At 37.2% G+C, this 6,957-nt stretch overlaps 1 protein-coding gene across 1 annotated transcript in view; it reads left to right on the top strand.

Annotated features, from left to right (window-relative positions):
- The first annotated feature begins 827 nt into the window (after positions 1–827).
- Positions 828–6,957, top strand: part of LOC106871338 (uncharacterized) — a 362,069-nt gene continuing 355,939 nt past the window's right edge. The window contains exon 1 of the mRNA XM_052977041.1: positions 828–1,697. The gene's annotated coding sequence lies outside the window, so the exon portion shown is untranslated. The remainder of the gene's footprint in view (positions 1,698–6,957) is intronic.

The following is a 6,957-nucleotide window of genomic DNA, read 5'->3' as shown; positions in this document are numbered from 1 at the left end:
TCAACTGGTCCTTATTTTATCGTCCCCGAACGTTAAGACCCGGATGAAATACCGCTGAGCATTTTGTTCGACGATCGAACACTTCTACTAATTCGCCATCCTCGCTGCTTCCATACTAATAATAATTCTCATACGCACAAGGCCTGCAATTTTAGTGGGAGACGGCAGTCGATTGCATTGACCCCCACCCCAGTATTCAAGTTCTATTTTGTTTTAGTAATCCATTAATCCGTAGCGTTGTTTTCCATTTGTTTGGTCGAAGACGTTGAAGGTCGCGAAAGGCGGTGGACATCGGTGGCATTTGAACTCAGAACGTAAAGCACCAAAGTAAAAGCCGTTGAGCATGTTATGCGACGTGTTGGCGACACTGCCAACTCGTCGCCGTCACAATCATAAAAGTCGTGACCCCGGGCGAAATATGCTTAGCAGTATCTCGTCTGCCGTTGTTCTGAGTTCGAATTCCGCCGAGGTCGACTTTACCTTTCATCCTTTCGGGGTCGATAAATTAAGTACCAGTTACGCACATGGATCGATGTAATCAACTGAATCCCTTTGTCTGTCCTTGTTTGTCCCCTCTATGTTTAGCCCCCTGGGGGCAATAAAGAAATATATAATAAAAGTGGTGTGTGTGTGATTTTCTGAATATTTGTACCTCACCAGTATGAAGAAATACTCGAAGTCACCGCCGCCTCCTTTTTTTTCTGTGTCCTTTGTTCTTATTTCTCCTGTACATAAGCAATGAACTCGTCCAACATTTTTTCTGTCGCCGCCTACCGACAAAACATTTTCTACAACCAAGCATTTTCTAAAATAAAGCTGATAAAAAAGAAGACATTTTGTAGCACCCCTGAACGAAATCACAGTCAGCCAAATTTCTAAGACGTGGAAGTCATCGGAGCCCACTTATTTCCGTTATAACAACTATCTACACATTTTTTTAATAATGGGTAACTTGCTCGGTAATATTCAAAACCCCTCTTCCAAAAGACAGGCTGAATACTATCTGCAGTGGTCAGCAGCAACGGATAGGTGCACAGTTATGACCAGTCAGGGGGATGAAACTTGTTTATCAAAATGCCGAAGACATGAACCAAGTTCTCCAAAATCAGCGCAACCTTCCACGTCTTCGACCAAACAAATCGATCGCAACGCTTTGGATTAACGACGTCTCGCATTAAACAATTCGTGAATGAAAATGTAATGACGGACGATAACGGAAAAATATTACAAACGTCATTCTTATTCAGATTTTCATATATTTAATGACGTATAGGGCCACAATGGTTCACATACACACATTCATTATATATATAGATATATACGCAAACCGGCTTCGGATGAATTAATATATTAAAATAATTTCATGTTGCATCTTATTAAATTGAGGTTTTAATGCTTATTGTTAAAGAACATAGACGAATACGTCAAGAATCAAATATCCGATGCCATTCGTGGAAGACAGTTTGAATTATGGCGTGATATGCCATTCTCTTTTGTTACTGACTATTCCAAATATTGATACCATTTCAGTAAACTATTATAAAGCTCCAAACCAGATTCGAACATGCAGCTTCAGGAGCGTAAACTATATAGGTTAATCTGGGAACGAACTGTTTTTCCTTTTAAGTTTTTATTTCTTAATTTAAAATATTTAACCACGCTTCGGAAACAATGTCTGATGCCAGTGTGAACACATGGTGAGTAGAATCTTAACTGAATTGTGTGTGTGCGTGTGGATCAGTCTTTTAAATAGAAAACAATACATTTCCTAACACTGTTCTGGTTCGTATTTCCCAACATTTAAGTTTTCAACATTATCGTGGTCCGTATTTTCTCAAATATTTCCATCACGCTTGCTCCGTATTTTCCGATCATGTACAGAGGGGACTTTTTAGACTTCGACAAACGACTTAACAGTGAAACTGAAATATTCACCGGTCAAAACCATGACAAGAACGGCAGAAGAAAACGATTAAAACATCGTCGCCATGAAGACGCAATATTATGTTTAACTTTTAGTCATGTGAATTATGACAGCTTTTCTTTTTTCTGCCACTCTTTATATTTCCAACAATGGGCTGGTTCGTATTTCCCAGCAACAAATTTTCAACATTATCTTAGTCCAGTATATATATAAATATATATTTCTGGTACGCGTTTTCCAGCTATGGACAAGCTGCAGCAAAGACTAACATATATTACATGTTTGACAAACATTTTAACTGCAAATTTGCAATATTCACCGGTGAAAACGATGTTGATAACAATAGAAAGCGATAAAACGTTAACCTGACGATGCTATTTTCATCAGCCTAATTTTACTAGCATCACAACAATGACTGTAAAATATGGAGGCTTTTCCTGTCACACCTTACATTTCCAATGTGTTGATCTGTATTTCCCAGCAGTATATTTCGAACATTTTCATTCTGTACTTTCCATTCCAATATCTATTTCTGGCTCGTGTTTTCCAGCTGTGTACATTGTACGGCAAAACATCTTTTCCACGTATTACAGATTAAAAAAAGAAGTAACGGCAAACCTACAATATGCGCCGATCCAAACCAAATCCAGGAATTGGATAATACGATAAAACCTGGTCTAAATGAAGAAGCGTTGTTACCCACTAAGCTTTATTACCACAACAATGTCGTTGTAAACGGAGAGGGTTTTCTCTCGCACTTTATATTTCCAACACTGTCGTATATATTTTCCAGTATGTGTATCCAGCATTCTGTCTTAATCGCATTTCCAACGTATTGTAAAGACTACCATGTAATTAAGCCATGCAGATGTTTTTTTTCTACGGAACATTTTAATACGATTTTGTCCCAAACAAAGCGTGAAGCCATTATAGCGTATGGAACTACAAGGAAGGAGAAAGAATACACAAGTTCAAAAGATATCTTTGATATTCGGTTTAGAAGATTAAATATCGTAGTCCAGAGAAACCGACGATGGCGAGTTCTAGAGAGCAGCAGATCAAACAAAGCAGGTATTAGAATGGAAAGACTTGTGACTAACTGGAAACTCGAGAGAAATGATACCCTGGAAAGAGAAATGGATGCAAGTTTTTAAATTTTAACGGAAGCTACCAGACCATAGAATTTTACCAAAGCAATAATATGGAAATAAATACTTTTTAAAAAAAAAGACTGCGAAGATGAATTTCGAAAATAAGCTAAAGACTTAGTAGAAAGGAATGAAACCAAGTATTACACGAATAATGTTTAGATTTTAAAAAAATCAATTTTACACTTCTGTAAATTAATGAATTGCATTTCATAGTACACCTACTATGGTCAGAGATAAAAATAATCGCTCAAGATGGAACCGAGTCAGTAATTGAAAGCATTGGACCACAGCATTACCAAAGACATCGTGATGACGATATTCAAAAGACCTAGAATATTGGTATTCTGTTTGTTACTCAAACAACCTTCCTTAGTCTGCGAATAAATTTCTTCATTAACCGCATATTTTTCACAATTGCGATGACGTTTCAATTGTTCTTGTTTATGGAGATCTTTAACATTTTTCAATTTTAAGATATCGAAGAATTCATGGAAAATAACTTCGTCTTTATTCAGGTGGTGCTTGGGATATAAACGAAGACATTGCGATGAAAGTTCGAATTGTAGTTAGCGAAGAAATCAGTAAAATAAAATAAAAAAATCCCTCAACTGGTGGAGGCGACGAGCTAGCAGAGTAGTTAGCACACCGGACAAAATGCTTATGGGCATTTCTTCCGGGTTAGCATTCTGTGTTCAAATTCCACCGAAGTTCACTTTCGTCCGTTCCTTGTTAGTATATTCTTGTTTCATTTCTACCCGTGCTTCACCATTTGCTAAACTTGGTACTTCTATATATTTTCTTGCGTTTAATTTTTTTTTTCTTTTTTAAAGTTTTCCTCCTTTCCAGGAGACGCCGTAGTCATATTAGGTTCGCAGTTAATTTGACGTTTTCTGGGTGTGTTCCTCATTGATAATTCACTCTGCTTTGGAATCTTCTTTGGCGAGTCATTCTCTGACAACAAGAACTTTGAGATATTTAATCCCTCCATAATACACCGAAATTTTCCGGCTTACGCCGCACAAAAGTTGACTGGAGTCAACAATAACTCCTCCTCACGCGGAGGAATTGATATCAAGCCGCTTTTCAAAAAGCAATGAAGCATAGTTTTTACAGGAACAACAAATTTTCAACAACGCAATAACACAAAGCAATAACCTCACCTCGAGAAACACAACAGATTATTCTAAATTTTTGCGCAAAGTGGGGTTGATAAATAAGTATCAGTGAAACGCTCTGGTCAATGTAATCGACTTATCCCATCGCTGGAGATTGCTGGCCTTGTGCCAAAACTTGAAACCATCCTAATTTATATATATGAAAAAAATACTAGTAAAGTGTAAAACCTCGTTCACTTTAATATCAACACAACCCAGCATTTGGGTCTTCTCTAATATTAGTTAATTTCCTTATTCCCCTGGCATCAAGACAAAGACTAGAAGCTTTCCAAACCAACAAAAAAAGCAGGTCATTGACACCACTCTTCGTTTCTTGATAACACTTTTAAAAAAACAATTTTTTCCTCTATTTACTGTTTACTCAACTAATGGCTGCCATGTTTATTTTTCTTGAATTTTGTTTCAACTTTTCTAATGAGACATTCTGTTTTTTATTTTATAGCTTTACTTTTTGACGATAACATCATAGACCTTCTTTGCAGCAATATCTATAAATCTATGCAATCTTAATCAATGTTGCTGCTGCTCTTCCGCTTTTTCTATACGAAATCATTATTATTATTAGCTCCAGATATTTATCGACGTCATATCTTGTATTTTTCGTTATCTCTCTAATCCTGTGTTATATCACGAACATATACGTGTGTGTGATCGATGTATATATGTAAGCATATTTTTATGCCTGCATTTATATCTATGCTTACGTACATGTATAATTCTGTGTATTTGTGTGGATGCATTTAAGTATACGAATATTTTTTAATATAGAAGATTTATATTTGTCTATACACATGTATTAAATCTTATGTACGTATTTATGTATCTGTGTATGTTTGTAAAATTTTCTGTTTTTAATATCAAGATATTAAAATTATTTATAACAGTAATGTGTATATATTCTCTGTAGGTATGTATATATATATATATATGTATGTATGTTTATATAGAGCGAATATCTTATATCATGCGCGTGCAATTATGGTTGATGCGAGGGCAAGTCGTTTATGGCTCGATTAAATAAGCCAACTCTGAAAATGTTCTCCTTTCCTGGAGGACCCCAGCTGTACTTGGTAATCATAAAACAATTACCTCCCAAGGGCAATGGCGATTAATCCCCGTGTCCGATGTTCAGGCCTTGTGCAGGATGCGAGAGATATTTGAGGACATATTTGGGGATTTGAGGAAGCAATTCAAATTTAGCAAATGTAATTTTAATAAAATTATGTGCTCATGTCCTCGATAAGCTTTTTCCTAAAATTATTCTATGAATCTATCTTCAGCTTCTATGACTGCTACAATGGTGGACGGGTATCTTTGAAACGCCATTATGATAAATGGTCCTTCCGCAGTGGTCGACTTTGCCATTCATCCTTTCGGTGTCGATGAAATAAGTACCAGTTACGCACTGGGGTCGATGTAATCGACTTAGTTCCTCCCCACAAATTTTCATGCCTTATGTCTTTAGTAGAAAGAATTATAAATGGTCCTTATCACCTGGTCACTGCTGGCTTTGATTAGGCCCAGAAGTGCCACCTCGCCCCACCCCTATAAATACGTCACCCGGTATGGACCAACCTCCAGACTCCTCCTTCTGGCTATGCTTACTGGACTTTTTCGGCATTTGGACTTCTGCCGATGAAATATACTTATGTTTTAAGGTCTGTTTTTCCTGTTTGTGATTACCAAACCAATATGACTTTGATATGAGGAAGGATTCATGGATGGACAGACAGCTATTTGTATGGTTGGGTATTGTCGTGAATCGAATCACAAAGCAATCGTACTTTGGACATTCAATGCGCCACGGATCATTGCCCAAGACCACCCTGACAGGAAGTGTAAAAGAAGGAAGGAAAAGAACAAAACGTTTGTGAAGTGACGGCATCATCGATTGAACTCGAGACAAGATCCTGGTTGATTGTATGCATATAGTGCAACACAGAGGGAAGTTCAGTCTTGGCAACCCACTTAGACCTATAGCCGTGGCTTGCCACGCATTCTCGACTTCTGAAAGGGCTGCAGGAGTATTAAGTAACGTGCCTAAGGCATTTAAAGACATCGGAGTAGTCAGTCATTTGATCTAGATTTCTGGCAGAACAGACAGAAGCAGACTGATAAAGCGACAGATAGGCTGAGATGGACAAAAAGTATCGATCTCCTCATCTAAAAAACTGAATTTATTCGTCAATTCCAGAACGTTCGATGATAAACTACAAGAGATTTCAATTAAGAGCAAAAGGCGAGGTCATATCGCAATGTATTTTGTGCGACGCTCTAAGAATTCTGCCAAATCGCCACCAAATAGCACGGTTGTGTGCGTGAGTGTGTAGAGATGTGCACATATACCTAAATACTGTATATACAGAAGTCTACATCTTTCTTTGCATATTTGCGTATGCATATATGTATACACATGCATGTATATATATACATATATATATATATATATATATATACACGCACACACGCACATCCATTTTCCTCATGACAGATCACTCTATCATGGAACATGCTTTTGAAAATTGCATGCACACACGCGCGCGCGCGCACACACACACACACACGTACACACATACTGGCATGGAAAAAATTCTCCATTATGGCGTCATCCGTAATGGATAGGAAACGTGTAGACGTGCATGTGCGTGTATCATATGTACTCACATAAGTGTATATATATATATATATATATATATATATATATATA

The sequence above is a fragment of the Octopus bimaculoides genome, chromosome 26, assembly GCF_001194135.2.
Source record: "Octopus bimaculoides isolate UCB-OBI-ISO-001 chromosome 26, ASM119413v2, whole genome shotgun sequence".
In the NCBI taxonomy this organism is placed as follows: domain Eukaryota; kingdom Metazoa; phylum Mollusca; class Cephalopoda; order Octopoda; family Octopodidae; genus Octopus; species Octopus bimaculoides.
The sequence above is the reverse complement of the archived record's forward strand: the minus strand, read 5'-3'. Positions and strand labels throughout refer to the sequence as shown.